General features: G+C 38.6%; 1 non-coding gene and 1 pseudogene across 1 annotated transcript; one reads left to right on the top strand and one right to left on the bottom strand.

Moving 5' to 3' along the window:
* The first annotated feature begins 245 nt into the window (after positions 1-245).
* On the top strand, positions 246-348 carry LOC143658145 (U6 spliceosomal RNA). Its single transcript, XR_013163161.1, has one exon. It is a non-coding gene; the product is annotated as a U6 spliceosomal RNA (small nuclear RNA).
* A 21,128-nt stretch (positions 349-21,476) lies between these two features.
* Positions 21,477-21,805, bottom strand: LOC143656857 (ATP synthase F(0) complex subunit f, mitochondrial pseudogene; annotated as a pseudogene).
* Between the last annotated feature and the right edge of the window lie 1,398 nt (positions 21,806-23,203).

Below are 23,203 nucleotides of genomic sequence, written 5' to 3'. Positions count from 1 at the left end.
CAATTACGCCTAACTCGCTGGAGTGCTAAATGAATAACATAAAAATAATGCAATACAAAGCACATAGCATAGAGCTTGGAACATAACACAGCTTAATAGATGCAAAGTGAGATAATATATTTTCTTTTCAATCCAATTCTATGATTATTAAGATAACAATGGCTTTACTGGAGTATTTACAGCTAAAATGACATGTTGTCTGGAATTGGCTGCAAAATACTTTAGTTTTAAAAAATGGAGGGGATGTACTTACTTTGACAGCACATACACTAAAATTGGAGCTTTAAGGAGAAGATTAGCATCACCTCTGCACAAAGATGGCAAATTCATGAAGTACTTCATATTTTTGGGAAAAAAATGAAGAAGAAGAAGGGAAATATTGTGCAGGAATAGATGAAACAAGACCAATATTATTGATAATTGTTAAAGCTGGATGAAGTGGGTTCATAGGGTTTAGTTTTCTATTCTCTCTAATTTTATATGTATTTGAAATTTTCCACAATGAAAAATTTTTTTCAAGATTTTCATGGTTTGAATGCCCAAAGAGCAGACACTTATATGGTAGCTAAAAAAAGTCCTCTCAAGACTGAGGACTGAGAAGAGAAGGGTGAATTCTTGGTAAAACTTCACCTCTTCCCAGAAGGCATCACGGACCTAGGCCCAGAATGAGTACTTTCTTGAGCACAAACTACAAATAATAAAATGGAAAAGAGGTGACTTTGTTCTTCAAAAGTTGAAGATGAGTGAGGTACCAAACAATGTACAAAATAAAGCTAATTATTTTTTCACTGCCACCACCATGGTTTCCCTTCTCCCCGCCCACAAACATTGGGGTAGTCTATCCAGTTTATCATTTCAATATTATACTTCCCACAATCAGTCTCTGCTACCAACACCACAGGTTCCCTGTTCCTTTGAACTTCCTTCTACTTGCCAAAGGATGCCAGCCAGCTGAAGCATATATGGCTGGCCTTCCTTAGACCTCCTTCAAATAACTTTTTCCATGAACACTCCTATTAGCAATGCATTTCTTGAGCTAAACAAAATAGTTTTAATAGTAGTAGTAGTAGTAGTAGTAGTAGTAGTATTTTAGAAATTCACATGTGATTTTAGGAAGAACAGCATATTAAGTTACCCATTTGTGTATGCTAATTGATCATATTAAATAGCATGAGATTCTAAAGTGTCATGACTGTAGAAAGAAGAATGTATTCAGAAAAGTGAGATGGTACCGAAAGGCAAATTTTACAATTAGGCTTCCATGAGAACTATCCTTCACTCCTGCGTCTTAGAAAAACTTACCTATCCACTGTCAGAGCAGCACACTCTGTTTTCTCAGTTAGATAATCTAATCAATTTATCAATAAGGTGGATATGGCTGATACAGTATATGTTTCAAGATGGCTCTCTCTTAGAGTATTCAAAAGAAAAAAAAGACCTCAGAATCAGAGGACTTAAGAGAAGATCAAAAACAAATGGTCTTCTACTTTGTTCATAATTGTCACACGACGGAATGCTAAAATTTAGGAATGCTAGTAGTTTATGCTATTAAAAATTGCGCAATTGTTTCCTGAAATTAGATTGGATGGAGAAGGTACAACCCTTCATCCCTAACTTTACCACTTCATTCCGATGTGTCAATTAGAGTCTATATAATGACCATGGGAACCCATATTAATAATGTATAATTTAATGCATCCAGTTCTGTTTAGCATTTCTCATCAATGGTAGAACTTCTAGGACTTTTGAGGTGAGCTGCATACAATAGAATACTCTGATTATTTCACTTTTATCCAAATTCTGCAATTTCCCCAATTATTATCTCTGACTCCTTGCATAAGTTGTTTGGGGATATTCAGCTCCAGTTAAGTTATTTTATGAAACTTGAAACTACCTTCAGTATTGGTAATATTCTTCCTGGAAAAATCAAAAGGTAAAGAAAAATTTTAAAACATCATCTTGCTTACAATGACAGCCACAAAAGAATCTGTTACCAAACCATCCCTTTCCCCATTCCCTTTGTAGATAGAAGCCATATAAGTTCAGCTCAAATCACTCTATTAATAGACAAAGCATAGAACATTATTTAGCCATAAAAAGGAATGAAGTTCTGATACATACTACAACATGGGTGAAATTTGAAGACATCATTTTGAGTAAGCTAAGCCAAGCACAAAAGGAGAATCTTAGGTTCTCAACTGCTAAAACAAATACCATACAATGGGTTGGCATAAGTAATGGGAATGTGTTGACTACTAGGAGTCAAGATTTTTTATTAGGAGTCAAACTTCCAGCTAGAAGAAGTCCAAAATTGAGCCATCAGCAAGGCAATGCTTTCTTCTCAAAACCGGTGGCATTCTGAATGTGGCTACTGGTGATCCGTGGGTGTCTTGGCTTTTCTATGACATAGTGATGTCCTTTCCCTTCTCTTAAGGATTCCATTGACTTCCAGCTTCTAGCTTCTCTCCATGTCTTTTTCTTCCATGTCCAATTTCCTTTTGCTTATAAAGATTTCAGCCATAATGGATTTAAGCCCACCCTCATTCACTTGGGGCACATCTTACCTAATCATATCTTCAAGGGTTCTATTTACAAATAGTTCACACACACAGGACCAGGGGTTGGCCTCTGAACTCTCCTTTTGTGGGGGACATGATTTAATCCCCATCAGACAAATATCTCTTTATGAAATAACAAATACACAAATTCATAGACAGGAAGCAGATTACAGGTTACCAAGGGATGCGAGGGGGAAATGGGGAATTACCCCTTAACAGAGTTGCAGTTTGGTGTGAGGAAAAGGTTTAGGTAATGGATGGCAGGGATGGTAGCACAGCACCATGAATGTCATTAATGCTATTTAATTGTTAATTGAAAGTGGTTAAAATGGGAAATTTTATGTTGTATATATGTCACTATAATAAAATTTAAAATAAATAAAATTAAATCAATTTTTTAAGATTCTACATTAATTCTTTAGTCTGTCCTTTTGTTCCTTTCAGATACAAGTGAACTGTAGAGATATTTAGATTTATTCCCTTAGTCTGTGATTTCATGACTGGCTTGTGACTGAAAGATTTCCAAAAACCATTCAGGCTTCATGTACCACTTCTCAGTAATGGACCTCAGCCAACACACACCTCACACCTAGGTATTCCTTGCCACCAGTGCTTCACTTTCACGACTTATTACCAAAGCAAGATAAATAACAGTATTCTTAAAAGAAAAAGTGTCTTTGCATGTTTTTTTCCCTTCTGACTTTCTTAGTTCAATTGGCTAGGCCTCTTGGGAGGGGCGGGGTGGGCACAAATAAATTCAGTATAAATTTTTTTCTTCCAGTACTCTATTTTCATTGATATTCAATTTACATATAAAATGCACTTTTTAAAAGTAGAGTTTGATGCATTTTGGCAAATATATACACTCACCTCTTACAAGAACCCAAACTGTATTGCCCCCAGACTCGTTCTGCAAAAATGATGAGAAAATAAGTTTGGAAGAAGAAGAAAATGAATCCAGAAGATGAACTGGGTGTGTTAAATTTTAGTAGAATTTATTCTAACACATAAATAATTATTTGTGAAGGTATTCAAAATAATCTGAAACTAAGATTTCATTTGAAATCGACATGCAAAATGAAGACTGGAGAGGAAGCAGAAAGATGAGAAATCACACTACATTTCTTATTTTATTTAATGGAAGGCTATATAGATGCTAATTAACTACAATCATTAGAACAACACATTTAAGTGTGTGCTAAAATTTAAAATAAATCAATAGATAATAAAAAGAGAAATCAAAATAGAATTATGAAAAAGTGGGGACTACATCAGTTAGGACAGTTTGAAAGGCTATTGTGAAGAGGTGATGCTTGAGCTAAGACCCAAAGGTGAAAAGAATCCTGCCATGCAAAGATCTAGGGAAAGAATGCTTGAGGAACAGAAAGGAGGCTATGTGGTTGAAGCTGTGAGCAAGAGGGAGAGAAAAACAATTCAATATGAGAGGGAGGAAAGAGCTAGATTATGCAGTCCTTTAACCCGCAATAAAGAGTTTGAATTTTATTCTAAACATTGAGGGAAATCTTTGAAATGCTTTAAGCAAGGGACTGAAGTCATGTGATTTTATGTTATTATAGAGCCACTATGGAGAATAGGTTACTGAAGAAGAAATTTGAGTCCAAGAGACCAGGTCAGATTTGATAGGGCTTAGATTAGGAGATGGCAGTGAAGATGGAAGTAGATATGATGTATTGGGGAAACATTTTAGAAGTAAGACTGACTACCAGTACCTGCTGATAGACTGGAGTTTTTACAATTATGTGAAATTCCTTTACTGAATTGGGAAAGAGTGGGAAAAGAACCAGTCCAAGAAGTGGACAGGGAGTGGGATGGAAAGCCACAAGCCTAACTAAACACACTAAGATTGAGATGTCAATCTCAATCTCTTTATATATCCAAGGGCTGATGTCTATATGCAGTGGATAAACAAAACTAGGATTCTTAAACATTTAGACAATACTTATACCCAGGAAACTGGTGAGATAAGGAAGAAAACATAGAGGGAAAAAAGCACCCAGGATTAAGCTTCAAGATACTCCAATTGTTAGGGGTTATGCTGGTTTGCAAGGATGTATGTCCCCTAGAAAAGCCATGTTTTAATCAAAATCCAATTTCATAAAGGTAGAATAATCTCTATTCAACTCTGTATGCTTGAACCTGTAATCAGATCATCTCCCTGGATGATGTGATTTAGTCATGAGTGGTTGTTAAACTGGATTAGATGACCAACATGTCTCCACCCATTTGCATGGGTCTTGACTAGTTTCTGAAGTCCTATAAAAGAGGAAACATTTTGGAGAAAGGGAGATTCAGAGAGAGCAGAGTAGAACGACATGGCCACGAGAAGCAGAGTCCACCAGCCAGCGACCTTTGGAGATGAAGAAGGAAAATGTCTCCCAGGGAGCTTCATGAAACCAGAAGCCAAGAGAAGAAGCTAGCAGATGATGCAGTGTACGCCATGTGTCCTTTCAGCTGAGAGAGAAGACCTGACTGTGTTCACCGTGTGCCTTCTCACTTGAGAGAGAAACCCTGAACTTCATCGGCCTTCTTGAACCAAGGTATCATTCCCTAGATTGATACTTTTGATTGGACATTTCTATAGACTTGTTTTAATTGGGATATTTTCTCGGCCTTAAAACTGTAAACTAGCAACTTATTAAATTCTCCTTTTTAAAAGTCATTCTGTTTCTGGTATATTGCATTCCAGCAGCTAGCAAACTAAAACAGGGGTTCAAAAGAGAAGGAGGGACCTACAAAGAAGACTGAGAAGCAACTGCCAGGAGAAAGAAGGTAAACAGCTGTCAAAGTGAATCTAATGATCATTCACCAACTAATTCACCTGAAATAAGATTTAAGAATTGTGTTCCATCAGAAAAAAAAAAAAACCCTAATGTGCTCTGGAATTTAAATTACATGATTAAGTTCCTTCTGTTACACTTGGGACATTTTCATTCAATGATTGTTTATCTCCTTTTCCCAAATCTACCTCTAGTGATTAGGCCATCCCTGAAGCTGCTGTAAGAGATACTGAATAATCGCATTCTCTTCTAGTTGTCTCTATCATCCCATATACTCTACTCACTAATGAAGACAAGTGGCGCTCCACCAGTTGGGGTTTATACCACTCTACTGGAATAGCTGAATCTCAATTATTTTGGTGTAAATAGAGTGGACTCTGGACCAAGGAAGGTAGGGGCTTAGCTCTGTTTCCATCATTTTCTAATTCTTTCATCTTAAGCAATTCACTTAAGTTGCCTGAGCTAACTTCATCTTACATATTGCAGGGATAATTCCTCCTAAATCCCAAGGATGTAAAAATTCTAGAAATAATATATCAACAAATTTTTGGCACATAGAAACATTCAATAAACAGCAGCCATGTAATAATATTCTTAAATCCTCTCTGAGAATATCTAAGCAACCACTTTCATTTTGTAATTCAAGATCCCCTCTGCAGAGTGATTCAAATATAACAGTAATCTAGGATGAGGGACTGACATTGGTGGCTTGAAGAATACTAAAATGAATAAAATATTCCCTATGCCGTGCGTCCACCGGCCCACCGTGCGGCGCCCACGCCCCGCAGCAGCTGACCCGCCCGCCCTCCTCTCCCCTCTTTGTCTGCCGGCTTCCCCCTCCTGCTCCGGCGGCTCTCCAACCACCACGGTGCCTTCTTCTGCCTTCACCGGCTCCTCCGCCACCAGCCTCGACAGCCTTGCCACCCTCACCTTTCCTCCTCCAGAACAGCTACTGGGGGGGTGGAGACAATACAGAGTAGCTCCTGGAGCCACGACGGAGATCAAAGGGACAGCGTACCCCATCCTGGAACGGCTGACTGTCTGGGAGAACCAGCTCCGGTGAGATCACCGAGGGACGCAGGCTTTCCTGGGCAGGACGGCAAGCAGCCGGAGTCCCTATATAAAGAAAACTACAAAAAACTGCTAAAAGAAATCACAGAAGACCTAAATAGATGGAAAGGCATACCGTGTTCATGGATTGGAAGACTAAATATAATTAAGATGTCAATCCTACCTAAACTGATCTACAGATTCAATGCAATACCAATCAAAATCCCAACAACTTATTTTTCAGAAATAGAAAAACCAATAAACAAATTTATCTGGAAGGGCAGGGTGCCCTGAATTGCTAAAAACATCTTGAGGAAAAAAAACGAAGCTGGAGGTCTCGCGATGCCGGACTTTAAGGCATATTGTGAAGCCACAGTGGTCAAAACAGCATGGTATTGGCATAAAGATAGATATGTCGACCAATGGAATCGAATAGAGTTCTCAGATATAGACCCTCTCATCTATGGACATTTGATCTTTGATAAGGCAGTCAAGCCAACTCACCTGGGACAGAACAGTCTCTTCAATAAATGGGGCCTAGAGAACTGGATATCCATATGTAAAAGAATGAAAGAAGACCCGCATCTCACACCTTATACAAAAGTTAACTCAAAATGGATCAAAGATCTAAACATTAGGTCTAAGACCATAAAACAGTTAGAGGAAAATGTAGGGAGATATCTTATGAATCTTACAACTGGAGGTGGTTTTATGGACCTTAAACCTAAAGCAAGAGCACTGAAGAAAGAAAGAAAGAAATGGGAGCTCCTCAAAATTAAACACTTTTGTGCATCAAAGAACTTCATCAAGAAAGTAGAAAGACGGCCTACACAATGGGAGATAATATTTGGAAATGACATATCAGATAAAGGTCTAGTATCCAGAATTTATAATGAGATTGTTCAACTCAACAACAAAAAGACAGCCAACCCAATTACAAAATGGGAAAAAGACTTGAACAGACACCTACCAGAAGAGGAAATACGGATGGCCAAGAGGCACATGAAGAGATGCTCAATGTCCCTGGCCATTAGAGAAATGCAAATCAAAACCACAATGAGATATCATCTCACACCCAGCAGAATGGCCATTATCAACAAAACAGAAAATGACAAGTGCTGGAGAGGATGCGCAGAAAGAGGCACACTTATCCACTATTGGTGGGAATGTCAAATGGTGCAACCACTGTGGAAGGCAGTTTGGCGGTTCCTCAAAAAGCTGAATATAGAATTGCCATACGACCCAGCAATACCATTGCTAGGTATCTACTCAAAGGACTTAAGGGCAAAGACACAAATGGACCTTTGCGCACCAATGTTTATAGCAGCGTTATTTACAATTGCAAGGAGATGGAAACAGCCAAAATGTCCATCAACAGAAGAATGGCTAAATAAACTGTGGTATATACATACAATGGAATATTATGCAGCTTTAAGGCAGGATAAACTTATGAAGCATGTAATAACATGGATGGACCTAGAGAATATTATGCTCAGAGAGTCCAGCCAAAAACTAAAGGACAAATACTGTATGGTCCCACTGATGTGAACAGACATTCGAGAATAAACTTGAAATATGTCATTGGTAACAGAGTCCAGCAGGAGTTAGAAACAGGGTAAGATAATGGGTAATTGGAGCGGAAGGGATACAGACTGTGCAACAGGACTAGATACAAAAACTCAAAAATGGACAGCACAATAATACCTAATTGTAAAGTAATCACGTTAAAACACTGAATGAAGCTGCATCTGAGCTATAGGGTTTTTTTTTGTTTTGTTTTTTACTATTATTACTACTTTTATTTCTTTTCTCTATATTAACATTTTATATCTTTTTCTGTTGTGTTGCTAGTTCCTCTAAACCGATGCAAATGTACTAAGAAACGATGATCATGCATCTATGTGATGATGTTAAGAATTACTGAGTGCATATGTAGAACGGTATGATTTCTAAATGTTGTGTTAATTTCTTTTTTTTTCTTTCTTTCCGTTAATAAAATATATATATATATTCCCTATGCCAAGGACCTTTACCTTCAAGAACAATGGTTCTCATATTCAGGTACATATCAGAAACGTTTGCAAAATCTTGAGAAAAAAATACAGATTCTAGACACTACACAAGTAAATTCTGATTCTGCAGACCTGAACTGGAGTCCAAGAATCCAATTCCACCCTTCCTCCTTACTCACAATGGACACCAAAATTTAAGAACCACCGATCAAGTGAATGAAAAGCCCTTGTAGGATTCCCTTGTCCAGGGTCCAGCATCACAGAATAGTAGGGGAGGGGAATGGAATGTCACAACTGCTGTCCATGAAGGTGCTTCTCAATGCCCATAATCCTCCCAATCTCAATTATAATTCAAAAATAATAATCCAATAGCAGCTCGACTCAGAGAGAAATGAGGTGGGGAATGGGGAATAACAGGAAAAATTTTACCATAACTTCACAAGAAAGAAATCACAAAACTCTCATTAAGGCCCTTAAATCATAAACTAAAAGGGACTGTAGAAATCCTAGAAAGTGATTTAGAGATTAGGATTTCTCTCTTAAGAAAGCTTCAGTTAGACACTGCTGCTATAACTTGTCAACCCCCAACCAAATCCATTCTTGCCAATCCTAAAGAACACCTAGGGCATTATATAAGATTCTACAAAGGTTCCATGCATTAGGGTAACTTTCCGGAAACCTGTAACCTCCAGATGGGTCCCCGGACCAGGTAAGTCCTGAAACTCAGAGGGGATGGATAGCCTTTCCAGAACATCACCTAGGTCCATCCCCCTTCCCATATTATCAATAGCCCCTTCCAACATGAAAAAGTTAGACTGGGCATAGCCCAAATACACCTAAAGAGTGAGGGAAGGATCAAAGGTAATTGTGGAGTTATACAGAGAAGTTTGGGTTTAACAAATGAGTATGATTGCTAAATCATATTAATATTTCTTTTAGTCTCCAGTACCTTAAAGCAGCTAGAAATAAAAACCTAAAATTGTGAAATCATGACTCATACTAAACTCCAAAATCTGTTCTACAACTAATGGTGGCAATATACTTTGAAATTTATTGCTTTTTTGTTTATATGTTATTTTTCCCAAAAAAGAGAAGGAAGAGTATAATAGAGGAGATAGGATTTAACAAATGAATATGACTGCTATATTAATACACTGATTTTTTTTTTGGTCTCCAGTGTCTTGGAGCAGCTAGAAGAAAAAATGGAAAAATGTGGGACTATAACACATGCCAAACTTTAAAATCTGTTGTATAACTACTTGTTAAAAGTACTTAGAAATTTATAGCTTTTTTTGTATAAATGTTACTTGGACAATAAAAAATGTTAATAAATAAATAAATAGAATGCATCTCCTGCTTTCTTTCAATTTAAAAAAAAATTAGGATTTCTCTAATTATGATGTATAGCACACTATAGTTTGAGCCAAAAACTGATGCAAAAATTCAAGTTCCTTCATATGTTTCTAGACAAATAATGTGACATATCGTATACTTTCTTTCTTTTTCTTTTTAGCTCTTTTGTGGGGATGACTTTCTAACTATATTAGTATGAAAAATATCACAAGCTGGGTTGACTTAACAGTCACCATTTATTTCTCTTATTTTCTAGAGACTAGAAATGCAGAATCAAGGTATCAGCAACCCTATGCCTTCTCCTGGAGTAAGTAGCATTGTGGTGCAGACTTGCTACAATCCTTGGGGTTCCGTGGCTTGAACCTCTGCCTCCTGTCATGTGGTGAGTTCTCTCCTTGTCTTTTTTTTTTTTTTAACATGGGCAGGCACCGGGAATCGAACCCAGGTCCTTTGGCATTGCAAGCAAGTATTCCTGCCTGCTGAGCCACCGTGGCCCGCCCTCTCTCCTTGTCTTTATCCTTCAGGTTTCTGTTTATTTCTTGCTCTTCCTGAAACTTTCTCTGACTCTTTGTCTCCTATTTCTTCTCTGTAAAAAGCCCAAGTAATACGGATTAAGATCCACCCTGATTTAGCTAGGCCACTCCTTAATTAAAAATAGCACCTTCAAAAGGTCCTCTTCACAAATGGCTTCACACCCACAGGAATGCAGATTAAGACACATCTTCTGTATTGATGCATAATTGAACCTACCACAACAATGTACTAGCTATTAAGAGTTTGTAAACATTTGGTATTCACAAAGTAAAATTACCACACTACTAGGCTGTACTGAAGTCTCCAGACTCAGTGAGATTTCCTCAAAAAAGTCTCTATATGCAGCATTTAGCAGATGTGCAGAGCTCACCTTTTCCTCGTGGACATGCAGACAGTTGGAATTCCTAGGATATTTTTAAGAAAGATGCTTTATCATCTGTGCCTAACAACATTGTCTTGAGCAAACTGTGGTATGTTGTTTTTATTGTATTCATAAATATATATTTAGAATTACTTTAATGCTTTACTTTTGTGAATTATTTTGTTTCCTTATACCATTTGCTAAATTGTTGATGCTCTGTCAGAGAGTTCTTATACTTCAGGTTTTGATTTTTTTTTCATTTATTTTATGCCTGTGTTAGTTTCTGTTACCACAAACATAGTGGCTAAAAACAACACAAATTTATTCTCATATGGTTCTGGAAGTCAGAAGTTGAAAATCAGTTTCATCGGGCTCAAGTCAGTTATCACCAGGGGTTCTAGTTTGCAAGCTGCTGGAATGTGATATACCAGAAACAGAACAGCTTTTAAAAAGGGGAATTTATTAAGTTGCAAGTTTACAGTTCTCAGGCCATGGCAATGTCAAAATTAAAGCAAGGTTATGAAAATGTCCAAGTTAAGGCATCCAGGAAAGATACCTTGGTTCAAGAAAACCAGTGAAGAGGAAATGGAGTTGTGGGGAGGGGCTGTGTGATTTCTGCAGGATCAGGAGCTAGATGCCTCTTCTCTTGGAACCACTAGGACCAACGCTCCCTCTGTGATAGCAGGAATGGCTGCCGCTTTTCCTATCCATGTGTTCCAAAATATGTGAAACAGAAATGATGAACATCTTGGACCTGTTGTCAGAAAATGCTCTTCATTGGCTTTCAGAGTCAAAATAAAAGTGTGGACTTCCGGAGAAGATGGCGGCTTAGTAAGACGTGCGGGTCTTAGTTCCTCCTCCAGAACAGCAACTAAAGAAACAGAAACAATACGAAACAGCTCCTGGAGCCACAACAGAGACCAAAAAGACAGCATACCCCATTCTGGAATGGCTGAACGGGCAAGGATAATCCACTGCGGTGAGATACCCGAGGGGCGCGCGTTTTCCTGGCCGGGGTGGCTGGCGACTAGGGTCCCCTCCACGCACGTGGCTCCCCGGTCTGACTGGGAACGTTGGATAGCGGGGCCCTTCTGCCACGCTTGGTGTCTCGGGCCAGCTGGGCAATTTGGACCGGCACTCCCCCAAGCCGTGGCAGCCGGCAACCCCCCTCCACGCGCGGTTTCCCGGGCTGACTGCGAGATTCGGATTGGCAAGTTAAAGGAGCCACAGCATCTTTTACTGGTGGGACCCGCAGACAGACGAGCGCCACGAGCGCCACTTACTGGGCAGGAAAAGAAAAACAGAGCCCAGAAATTTCACAGAAAAACCTTTCAACCAGCCGGGTCCCACACCCAGGGAAATCTGATCAAATGCCCAGACACCAGCAGAAAATGATGGATGACGCTCGGAAGATTGAAGATATGGCCCAGTCAAAGGAACAAACCAATAGTTCAAATGAGATACAGGAGCTGAGACAACTAATGCTGAATATACGAACAGAAATGGAAAAACTCTTCAAAAACCAAATCAATAAATTGAGGGAGGACATGAAGAAGACATGGGCTGAACAAAAAGAAGAAATAGAAAATCTGAAAAAACAAATCACGGAACTTATGGGAGTGAAGGACAAAGAAGAAAAAATGGAAAAAACAATGGATACCTACAATGGTAGATCTAAAGAGACAGAAGCTACAATTAGTGAACTGGAGGATGGAACATCTGAATTCCAAAAAGAAACAGAAACTATAGGGAAAAGAATGGGAAAACTTGAGCAGGGGATCAGGGAACTGAATGACAATATGAAGCGTACAAATATACGTGTTGTGGGTGTCCCAGAAGGAGAAGAGAAGGGAAAAGGAGGAGAAAAACTAATGGAAGAAATTATCACTGAAAATTTCCCAACTCTTATGAAAGACTTAAATTTACAGATCCAAGAAGTGCAGCGCACCCCAAAGAGAATAGACCCAAATAGGCATTCTCCAAGACACTTACTAGTTAGAATGTCAGAGGTCAAAGAGAAAGAGAGTATCTTGAAAGCAGCAAGAGAAAAACAATCTGTCACATACAAGGGAAACCCAATAAGACTATGTGTAGATTTCTCAGCAGAAACCATGGAAGCTAGAAGACAGTGGGATGATATATTTAAATTACTAAAAGAGAAAAACTGCCAACCAAGACTCCTATATCCAGCAAAATTGTCCTTCAAAAATGAAGGGGAAATTAAAACATTTATAGACAAAAAGTCACTGAGAGAATTTGTGACCAAGAGACCAGCTCTGCAAGAAATACTAAAGGGAGCACTAGAGTCAGATATGAAAAGACAGAAGAGAGAGGTATGGAGTAAAGTGTAGAAAGAAGGAAAATCAGATATGATATATATAATACAAAAGCCAAAATGGTAGAGGAAAATATTATCCAAACAGTAATAACCTAAAAGTTAATGGACTGAATTTCCCAATCAAAAGACATAGACTGGCAGAATGGATTACGACCCAGCAATACCACTGCTAGGTATCTACTCAAAGGACTTAAGGGCAAAGACACAGACGGACATTTGCACACCAGTGTTTATACAGCATTATCTACAATTGCAAAGAGATGGAAACAGCCAAAATGTCCATCAACAGACGAGTGGCTAAACAAACTGTGGCGTATACGTACGATGGAATATTATGCAGCTTTAAGACAGACTAAACTTATGAAGCATGTAATAACATGGATGAACCTAGAGAACATTATGCTGAGTGAGTCTAGCCAAAAACTAAAGAACAAATACTGTATGGTCCCACTGATGTGAACCGACATTCGAGAATCAGCTTGGAATATATCATTGGTAACAGAGACCAGCAGGAGTTAGAAACAGGATAAGATAATGGGTAATTGGAGCTGAAGGGATACAGACTGTGCAACAGGACTAGATACAAATACTCAAAAATGGACAGCACAATAATACCTAAGTGTAATTTAACTATGTTGGAACACTGAATGAAGCTGCACCTGAAATATAGTTTTTTGTTTGTTTGTATCTTTTGTTTTTGTTTTTTCTTTTTCTTTTTTATATATATATTTTTTATTAGTATTATTATTTTAATTCTCTTCTCTATATTAACATTCTATATCTTTTTCTGCTGTTTTGCTAGTTCTTTTCCTAAATCGATGCAAATGTACAAAGAAATGATGATCATACATCTATGTGATGATACTAAGAATTACTGAGTGCATGTGTAGAATGGAATGATTTCTAAATGTTGTGTTAATTTCTTTTCTTTTTTTTGATTAATAAAAATAATTAAAAAAAAAAAACCAGTGAAGTTCAGGCTTTCTCTCTCAGCTGGGAAGGCACATGGGGAAGTCTGCTAGCTTTCTCACCTGCTTCTTGTTTCATGAAGCTCCCCCAGGGGTGTTTTCCTTCTTCATCTCCAAAGGTCTTTGGCTGCATGGGTTCTCATGGCTCTCATGACTCTCATGGTGCTAAAACTTTTTCCAAAATGGTTCCCTCTTAAAGGGCGCCAGTAAGTAACCCCACCTTGAGTGGGTGCAGACACATCTCCATGGAAACCATCAAAAATATCCCATCCAGTGATATTGAATGAGGATTAAAGGACATGGCTTTTCTGGGGTACACAACAGATTCAAACCAGCACACCAGGGCTGGTTCTTTCTGGAAACTTTGAGGGAAAAATTCATTTCCTTGCCTTTTTCAGCTTCTTGTTGTCACCTGTATTCCTTGGCTTGTGTATCCTCCCTCCAAGCACTTCACGCCAATCTTTTCTTCCATTACAGAATCGCCTTGTCTTCTGTGCTCAAATCTCCTTCTGTCTCCTTCTTATAAGGACACCTGTATTGACATTTAAGACCCACCTAAATAACCCAGGATAATCCCCCATCTCAGAATCTTTAATTTAATAATTTCTGCAAAGTCCTTCTTGCCATAGAAGGTAGCATTCACAGATTCCTGGGAATCAGAGCTGGAAATCCTGAGGGGAGGAGACAGTATTTAGCCTACCATGATAGCTGTTACTTTTTTATTTTTATTTTCTTGCCCTTTTTCAAGTTTTCCCAATTCCATAGCTTATATGGCTATGTGCACACTTCAGTTCATTTAATAATAACATATGGAAAGACTTTGAAGTGATAAGCATTATGGTAAAAGTCAAATATTACAATAATCCAGACATGGTGTTTGCAATCAAGTGGGGAATATGAATACAGAAGATCAGTTAAATGGTGCTGTGGGTTTGAGTGATTGGGTGGCTATGTCACCATGTGGTGTCAGGGAAGACCTTTCTGAGAGTGATATTTAAGCTAAAGCATGAAGGATGAATAGGAGTTGCCTCGTTGGAAGAGTGGGTTAAAGAAAGAGTTCAAAGCCGTTCTTATTTAATTATTTCTTATCGTTGAATTATTTCTTACTGGCAGGGGGGAGTGAATAAGTTAAGAGGGCTATGAATATTTTTGTCCTATCTACCTAAAAGGTGAATAAACTAAGGCTCACAAAATGCAAGTAACTTGCTAAAGGTCAATTATTTCCACTAAACTTTTAAAATTACTTTGGGAATTGGAAGGGTGATAAGAAAACAGTGTTAGGTGAAGGGACTCAGGGATATTTGAATCCAACCTTAGACCAGACAGCCATAAACCTAAAACCAAAAGATGGCCAAACCTATAGTCTACAAATGTCTCCAAAAATACATATATTATTAATTACAAAGGGAAAAACAGTAACTTTTCAATAAAAAGGCTGGAAAACATCACTTTAACCAAGTGATCAGAGCTAACATCACCAATAATAAAACATATCAATATCATATTCCTCCCAATATGATGCAATTAGAAAGATATATCATCACTTCTGTGGTGTTCTTGCCAAAAATGCATAACCTCCATCTAATCATGGAAAACAGCAAAGAAACACAAATTGAAGCCTAGTCTGTGAAATAACTGACCAGTAAGTCTCAAAAGTGTAAAGGCCACTGAGGTGATTTGGAGCTATGTACCCGAGAAAAACATGTTCTTAAACTTAATTCATTCTCTGTATGTCATTAAGTAGGACATCTCAATGAGGTTATTTCAGCTAAGACGTGGCCCCCCCCATCAATCTGCATGCGTCTCAATCCTATTCTGAAATCCTTGGTAAGCAGAAAGAAATTCAAACAGATAGGAAGAAAAGTCACAGAAGGAGCAACCAAAAACTGAAAGTCAATGGAACCCAGAAGAGAAGGGAGTCCAGGAGAAGCTGTCCTGGATTTTTCCATGTGAATGGGGAACCAAAGACCCAGGGGCATTAACAGCCAGCCTCAGAGCATCAGTCTTCAGGAAGAGAGTATTGCTTTGGTGATGCCTTGTTTTGGACTTCTAGCCTCAAAACCATGAGCCAATAAATTCCTGTTGTTTAAGCCAACCCTTAAACCTTGCATAGTATTTGTTTTAGCAATGAGAAAACCAAAATGGTGACAAAAACAAAAACACTAAGGAATTGTCAGAGTAACTAAGGAAACAAAACAACAAAATGCAATGTGGGATATAGGATTAGACCTGGGACCAGAAAAGGACATTAGTACGACAAATGGAAAATTCAAATAAGGTCTATAAATCACTTGACAGTATTGTACCAATGTTAATTTCCTGGTTTACATTATTATATTACAGTTATTAATACAAGTTAAGACATTAACATTTGGGAAACTTCGATGAAGGGTATAGGGAATTCTCTGAAATATTTTTATTTTTTTGTAAGTCTTAAATTATTTGAAAATAAAAAATTAGTAATATTCTAATTACTTTTACAACTAAATAACTTTAGGCCTAGAGTTTACATTCTAGAAATGCTTTAAAAAGTAAATATAGGTCAAGCTGCTTCCAGAGGAGGCAAAAGAAGGAAAGTCAGGTTTTCCACCATGGCCTACAATTGCCCAACACAGATCTTCCCAGGTTGAAACCTCAGTCATCGGAAGTCTTGTACAAAGAGGCCCAAAGGTGCACAGATCTTCATTAACTAGATGAGAAAGTGCTTTAACTAGAACCAGAAAGGCCCAAAATATGTCCTAAACATGACCCATAGCAGCTTTAAGGTGGAAATATCAGGTAGGGATGGGAAGGGTGGGGTATAAGATAAGAAGGAGCTATATTCTTTCTCTAGCCAATACTCAATTTCATGTTTCCCCTACTGCCATATACTTATTTAAGACTCAGAATATTGTCCATTTACTTTTGACCCCAGGTTAATTTTCCTACATGAAGTACACTAGAAATTAGCCCCTTTAGAAACAGGTAAAATTACACATGAATATTAGCATGAAATACAAAAAAAAAAAACATGAGCTTTGGGTAAAAACAACTAAGATTCAGCCTAATTTATATTCTAGCACTGTGTCCTTGAACAAGTAATCTTTCTACAAAACTCCTCATCTGTAAATTGAAGATGATAAAACTACTTTGCACAGCTATTATACAGATCAGATCTATGTGTGAGAACTTTAAAAAGTTGCTTGGTTTGTAAAAAGCACTCAAGAAATAACTGCCCAGTTAAATGAAAGAGTATTTCAACAGAGTTGGTGTGCTGGTTAACTGTTGTGCATCCCAGAAAAGCCATGCTCTTTAATCCTCATTCAATATTGTTGGATGGGATCTTTTTTATTAAGCTGCTTTATTGGAGATATGACCTACCCAACTGTGGGTAGGACCTTTTGATTAGGTGGTTCCCATGAAGATGTGTCTCTACTCGTTCAAGATTGAGCTACTTATTGAAGTCCTTTAAAAGGGAACCATTTTGGAAAAAGCTTCAAAGCCAAATACAGAGAGAGACTTTTGCAGCTGCAGAAAGAAAATGCCTCTCAGGGAGCTGTTTGAAACTAGAGGCCACAGAACGAACAGACACCAGCCACATGCCTTCCCAGCTGACAGAGCTGTTCTGGACCCATCAGCCTTTCTTGAGTCAAGGTATTTTCCCTTGATGCTTTAGTCTGAACATTTTTATATCCTTAGATCTGTAAATTTGCAACTTAATACATTCTCTTTTTAAAGTCTGTTCCATTTCTGGTATATTGCATTCTGGCAGTTTTAATGAACTAAAACAGTTGATTTTTTTTAATTTATAAGACTATGATTTGGGGCCATTCTTCCTTATGACCCTTCATCCCCATCCTCAGCTACCACTTAAAGACTCCTAATGCAGTAATGTTTAACCCCCAGGAAGTCTAGATTGTACTGAATTCCATATTGGGCGTATTCTCCTTATAGGGACTAGGATGGAGGTTACGATCATTCAAAGTTGAGCAAAGAATCTGCATGTAAAACCTGTCTACTCAATGATATTTATTAGAACAACTAGAACAATAAGTATAAATGGAAAACCAACACATATGAAGTTTAAGAAACAGTTTAGCAGATTTTCCAATATAGACTTTAATTCACTAATAAAGTATCTTCCCATAAACATTTCAACTAAGTTCATAAAGTTAGGTTACAGAAATAAGCATCTAGGAGAACAGGAATATATAGATGCTTGAATTTGATGGGAATATTTGTGGAAGGCTGCAGAAGAAACCTGTCACTATGGTTGCCTCTAAGAAAGGAGACTGAGGTATAGGAGTCAGGAGCAGGAAAGAGATTTACTTTTCCTTGGATACTCTTTTGTACTGTATGACTTTTAATGCTATATTCATGTATTGCCTTTTTCAAATACATTTAAATAAATAATTTGTAAGAAAGCAAAAAGTGCCCATGAACATTTAGCTGACTCCATAAAGCTTCCAGGTGGTGGAGAGATGTTGCAGAGTAGAAGAGAGTTGCTGTTGAATCCCCATCATCTCTAAGGGAAGAATCCCAGTTGCTAAAGAGAGCTATGCAGCTGCTGTCTTATCTAGTATACCAGAATGGACAACAGACAGTCTGGACTAGTACTCAGGATGTATTTCTGCAAATATCCTTTCAGCTGTGTGCACATGAGAAGATGCTGCCTTACAAACCAGCCATTTCAAGGTAAAAGGAGAGTCTGCCATTCAAAGTGATAGGCATAGGTACCTTTGTTCAAATACCAGTTTGTAGGTGGAAATAAGTGAAAACTACCTTGATGTTGCCACTAGAGGTAAGATTAGCAGAATAAAAATAGAGGGTCGAGCACTGAAATTGGCTTCTGGGGTGGTAAAAGAGTGTTTGCCTTTCGGAAGCCACTAAGTGGGCAATGACAATCTGTCTGCTCTTCTATCTGCAGCCTCACAATCATGACTGCTGTGGAGGTGGTTATTAAAGGCAAGATGAGATGTCACAAAGGGGTCATCACTGAGACCATCAAAAAAGACTTTTTTCAAATGAATAGAAATGGCAGGACTTCGGATAGAGAATTAGTTCTGACGTCAATGCCCTCTTCCCATCTGGGGCACATTATGCTAAATTCCAGCCTCTCCAGCCTTATGAGGGGGAAACTGTTTCAAAGATCCCAGGAATTTTTTTCTTTGACCCCTGACATTGATTAACTGCTTACTACAAATCACTTTGCATGGCCCTTAGTCCTATTGTAAGCATTAATTGATCTGTTCCAATGTTGACATGGTAATTCAATAATCACTATCAATATTTCAGAAAAGACAAATTCATAAAGATAATTCAAGGTGCACACTTCTTTACAACATAACTAATAGACAACGCAGGCAAGATCGTAGCTCATTTGATTCACTGTCTTTTCCGAATCAACCACACTGTGACCTTCCAAATCTAGTGATATAAGAGCTAGAAATCCACACCTGAGCAGCAACACACGCCTCCCAAACCACCTGGATCCTTCAGCCCTCTACTCCATTCCTCTTGTACCTAAAGGATAAGTGCTTGCCTTTTCCCATTCTCTGAATTTCCACCCTTGACCCTTTGTCTAGAAAACCTCATCTATCCCCTACCTTGTACAATCCTGATCCACCTGGCCTCAGCTAACCAGCCACATTCTCTGCCTATCAAGATACCTTTATTTATTTGTCAACGGTGGTTTGCAGTCAAGAAGTCTATGTGTTATACACCCAAGTGAACAGCAGCCTTTTGATCCTTCAAAGCCCAGAGCGGCAGGTTTCTCGGTCTCTGAAGTCCCTAACTGCATCATCCCACAGCAAACCAATCCCACTGTACTTTTCTTAGGTGTCAATATGTTTTTCTCCAGGCCAAAAATTCCTTGTGACCAGGAACTGCATACAAGGCATTGTGGTTAAGAGCCCTGGATTTGGGGTCAGACAAACTGCATTTGAATCTTTGCTCTCCCACTGTATGATCTCTGGACCTCAGTTTCCACATTAGTAAAATGAAGGTAACACCTGCCTCATGCTATGTAAAGCGACTGGCAGAATTATCAGACAGAGTGCTCTCTCATGTAAATACTGACTTAGAGGTCATTGTTCTCTCGCTGTAAGCACCTGTTTCATTCTGTGCTTCTGATTTACTCTGTTGTGAGTTGCAGCCTCCACCTTGTACTCTAGATCCTAGGACTAAGGACCTGCTTGGAGACATTGCTACCTGATGCCCATTGTTTGTCTGCCTGTCTGGTATCCAGGCATCACCAATTCCCAAACACTCCCATTCTCTGCTCCACCCTTCTGCCAGCAACCTCACAGCTCCCTAAATCTCCCTACCTAAATATATTGTCAAGTAAAGCCCTCCACCTGCCTGGCGGGGAAGGAGTTCTACGCATTAGCCTAACTCTCTCCCTTGTTTTACTGGTTCTGCCACCTTCAGAACCCACATTTTGTCACCAAGAAAGTCACTTCCGACTTAAAAAGGCATAAATAAAACACAAACCATGGTCTCTACCAACATGACGCCAATACAAATTTCCAAAGTCCCAGAAAAGATGATCACATTTTAGTTTCTATCCCACATGGGCCCTCATGTGCTCATAGGCCTTCCTAAGGGTCCCTCTGTGAACCACTGTGTTTGTCCCAAAATTTCCAGTATGTCTTTTCTCATCCCAACCATCCAGACTTTTAATTTTCTATTCTCTCGGCACACAGTTGACAATAACAAATAATGGCATTTGCAACCACTATTATAATTATTGATCCATGTATGGGTCATTAATGGATGCTAAAAGTATTAGGTAAAATGTTGAAGATGAACATGATATCTTAGTCTCATCACCTCAGAGATGGCCTATTAATTACAATGTGAAAAGATGACGTTTACAAGGAAAAAAAATCTGACAGACAACCTTAACCAAGGTGAACAAATAATGGGGCAAACTGACATATGCCTCTTGATGAAATTCACCTAGAGGAAAGAAGGAAGGGAGGGAGGGAGGGAGGGAGGAAGAGAAAGAGAAATAGACAGAAACAAAGAAAGAAAAAACAAATGAAAGAAAGAAAAGGAAAAAAAGAAAGAAGACAGGGAGGGAGAAAAGGAGAGAGAGAGAAAAAAAGAAAGAAAGAAAAAAAGGAAAGAAGGAACAAAGGAAGGAAAGAAAGAAAAAGAGAGAGGAAGGAAAGAAGGAAGGAAGGAAGGAAGAAAAAAGAAAGAAAAACTGTCACAAAAGTTTAACTGGTGATCTAGATTAAAAGTGTAAGGTAATTGTTACAATATTTTTCTACTTTATCTGTAGGTTTGATATTTTTCCACATGAAAAGCTAGTGAGGAAAGAATAGCAGTGTTTCTTTGGATATTTGTGGGGAAAGGAGGCTGAGAAGGGATTTGTAACAGAAAATTTAGCAAAGAACTTGGCTAGCTTTTTTTACACATACCAATCATCTTTTATTGGCCATTAATTCTCAATTAGATATGAAAGGATTCCCCAAGGATTGTGTTTCTAAAGGAGGCACCAAGGCAGAGGCAGCCATGGTCAGGAATGCAGAGCGTGTCTACACTGGCTCCCTTGGTGGTACTTGTGTAATCGTTCATGTTTGAGTTCCTTATATAAAAGGCAGTAGCTGAAAACCACGGAAGTTGTCAGCACCACCAAAATCCCAGCAATGCCACCTTTCTTCACTTTGACATAGTTGTTGTAATATGGGAGTAACCTCTTTGAAAGGCTCCAGCAATGCCTTTAGGGGTGAAATCCCACATCAACATCCAGCTTGGCAGCTCCTCTAATTTGACATCCATGAGTTTCTTCTCCTTCACTGCCAGGACAGATGCATGTTGGAGTCCTGGTTGTCTGCTCTGGCTGAGTGTTTAAACCACCCAGCTATTTAGATCAAAAGCAGCCTGCCTTCCAGGAGCTTCTCAAAGGAAAGTCCTTGGTTTGAACTAAATGCCCTTCTCCTCTGCTCCAGGCACAGGCTGAAACACCCTGTGTGTACAAAGCTTTACAAAGCACTTTCACCTACATTATGCCATTTGATGCTGGCAACCAGTCTGTGAAGGAGGCAGAACACATGCTATTATGCTCAGAACCTGAAAAAGAGGTTATGTTTGGTTCCACAGCTAGTATGTCACAGAAGTAGGCCTTGACTCCATTTCCCCTTCCATCCTGGTCCGGTATTTTTCAACTACAACAAGTACTGTTCACAATAACATGGATCTTCATTTATTTCACCGACTAATGTTTATTGTGTTCCAATCATTTGCTTAGTATTATGGGTATAAAGAGCTGGATAAAATATTTGTTCTAAAATGTTCATATAGCATGTATTCATTAATAAATGTTCTTATGTGCCAGGCGTCAGGGCAGGTGCTAGCGAGACATTAGTAAATGAAACCCTCCAGGGGAGCACAGTCCAGTGAGAGAAAAGGAAGCCTCCAAAACAATGTAGAAAATGTCATAGAAGAAATCACATGTATTGTGGTAGCACAAAGGAGAAGAACTCCTTTTTCTCCCCATCACAGCAATAGCATACTTTATTGGAATTACTTGTTTTAATGTCCAACTTCCCTACTAAAGCATCTTACCAATATAGCTGCAGTCTCAAACACAGTGCCAGAAACAGAGGATGTGCTGAGTAAATATGTGGGAAAGAAGAAAAGAAGGAAGGAAGGAAGAAAGGTAGGTAGCTATTTTGGTGCATGCTGTGGGGATAATGATGGATGCTTTAGGATACTTCACAGAACATTCCTGTAAAGACTAAAAGTAAAGCTATCAGCCAATTGTACTGACTCTACTCTCAGCTAAGAGCTGAGCTTTTCTTTGGCACTGCTGTGAATGGAATTGATCAGAGATGTAGGAAGGGAATTAAATCATCAGAGTAATTGTGTATGTGTGTGTGTGTGTGTGTGTGTGTGTGTGTGTGTGTGTCTTCATCAATTATCTATACCTTAAAGTTTAGAGACCCTGTAGGAATCTGGTGTGACGTCTCAGATTCAAAGTTCCTAATATCTCCCACAGACATCTGAGCTGTGCCAAGTCTTCCATATCCCACTAGATGAGGAAGAATATGATCTAAAACATTCTCCAAAATATTTTTCCAGCCCATACCCACTTTGAGCTACCTTCTACAGTACCATGATAAGAATTATCATTGTTATTCTGAAGCATGATTATAATTTGAATGTATAGATTTTCCAGAACTTTCTGAACAATATATGCCAATATCCTCCTCAGGTGCTCAAACGAGATATGAATTTAATAGA

This window comes from Tamandua tetradactyla, chromosome 15 (assembly GCF_023851605.1).
Source record: "Tamandua tetradactyla isolate mTamTet1 chromosome 15, mTamTet1.pri, whole genome shotgun sequence".
In the NCBI taxonomy this organism is placed as follows: domain Eukaryota; kingdom Metazoa; phylum Chordata; class Mammalia; order Pilosa; family Myrmecophagidae; genus Tamandua; species Tamandua tetradactyla.
This window is presented reverse-complemented; position numbering and strand designations above follow the sequence as displayed.